Genomic DNA, 1,821 nt, shown 5'->3' with positions numbered 1-1,821 from the left:
TTTTTTTTTTTTTTTAATTTGAAACACATTTATTTAATGAACTGGATCTCAAAGGAATGACATCAAAAAGCTAAAATTGTAGGCTTTTGTGATATTCTAATTTGATTCAAAAAATCACGGCCAATTCACATGAAAAATAACTTCTTTGAAAAAAGTATTTTCTTTCCCCCGATGAGAATATATAATCACTTTGGTATTTTTTTGTTTTTTGTTTTTTACCTTTAAATTTTTTATTTTAAAATTGTGGGATACAATTCAGGGTTAGGTATACAAATATTCATTGTGCAGGTATCCTTGTTGATGAGGTAGCCATGGCTTTTTTCTTTTTTTTTGTTTTTTGAGTTGGAGTCTCACTCGGTCGCCCAGACTGGAGTGCAGTAGCCACTCCCGGCCACCACAGCCTCGCCTGCTGGGTTCCGGCGATCCTTCTGCCTCAGCCTTCCAAGTAGCCAGAATTACAGGCACGCGCCACCACACCCGGCTGATTTTTTGATTTACTGTAGAGATGAGGTCTCTCTGCCCAGGCAGGTCTCGAACCCGCAGACTCAGGCAATCCACTCACCTCAGCCTTCCAAAGGTGCGGGATTACAGGCTGAGCCAGGAGCCCGGCTAGCCATGGCTTTTAAAGACACCGGCAAGATACCAGTGGAGCCGGAGGTGGCGACCCACCGAATAAGGAACACCCTCACCAGTCGCAACGTGAAATCTCTGGAGAAAGTGTGCTCTGACCTGATCAGAGGTGCAGAGGAAAAGAATCTCAAAGTGAAAGGGCCAGTTCGCATGCCTACCAAGACTTTGAGAATCACTACAAGAAAAACTCCTTCAGGTGAAGGTTTCAAGACATGGGATCGCTTCCAGATGAGAATCCACAAGCGACTCCCCGACTTTCATAGTCCTTCCGAGATTGTCGAGCAGATTACTTCCGTCAGTATTGAGCCGGGAGTTGAGGCTGAAGTCACCATTGCTGATGCTTAAGTCAAGCATTTTAATAAATTGATTACACTTGTTAAAATAATAATATTCCATTGTTTGAATCTAACAAAATTTATCTATTCATCTGTTGAAGGGCATTTGGGTTGACTACACCTTTTGGCTACTGTAAATAGTGGTGCTATAAATGTGCCTGTTCAAGTATTTATCTACCATCTTTCTTTCTTTCTTTTTTAAGATTTTCTCACTCTGTCGCCCCGGTCTGAGTGCAGTGGCATCATCACGACTTATCACAGCCTTGACCTCCTGGGCTCAGGCGATCCTTCTGCTTCAGCCTCTCAAGTAACTGGGACTACAGGCATACGCCACCATGCCTGGTTAATTTTTTGTAGAGATGAGTTCTCGCTATGTTGCCTAGAGTGGTGTTCAACTCCTGGGGTTAAGCAATCCTTTCGCCTCGACTACCAAAGTGCTGGGATTATAGATATGAGTCACAGTGCCCAGAACTATCTAGCATCCTTTTACTTTTTTTTTTTTGAGTTGGAATCTCACTCTGTCATCCATGCTGGAGTGCAGTAGCACACTCATAGCCACCACAGCCTCCACCTGCTGGGCTCTGGCAATCCTTCCAACTCACCTTCCCAGTAGCTGAAACTATAGATGTGCGTCACCATACCATAAATCAATGTTTTTGATTTACTGTAGAGGCAAGGTCTCACCGAGTTGCCCAGGCTAGTCTCGAACCCTTAGGCTCAGGGAATCCTCTCACCTCGGCCTCCCAAGGCTTGAGCCACCACACCAGTCTATCTAGCATCTTTTTAACTGGAAGATAAAAATATGGTTCCCGCTTGTCCTTGGCTTGTCTGGACCACTGTGGATGCAGTTCCTGCT

The 1,821-nt window shown here is 44.3% G+C and overlaps 1 pseudogene across 1 annotated transcript; it reads left to right on the top strand.

The window, feature by feature from the left end:
• The first annotated feature begins 611 nt into the window (after positions 1-611).
• On the top strand, positions 612-1,015 carry LOC103274683 (annotated as a pseudogene). The gene has a single exon (XR_505269.1). The product of XR_505269.1 is annotated as a 40S ribosomal protein S20 pseudogene (transcript).
• Positions 1,016-1,821: the final 806 nt, after the last annotated feature.

This window comes from Carlito syrichta, unplaced genomic scaffold (genome assembly GCF_000164805.1).
Source record: "Carlito syrichta isolate Samal-C Ts95f unplaced genomic scaffold, Tarsius_syrichta-2.0.1 Scaffold314855, whole genome shotgun sequence".
NCBI classification, from domain to species: domain Eukaryota; kingdom Metazoa; phylum Chordata; class Mammalia; order Primates; family Tarsiidae; genus Carlito; species Carlito syrichta.
The sequence above is the reverse complement of the archived record's forward strand: the minus strand, read 5'-3'. Positions and strand labels throughout refer to the sequence as shown.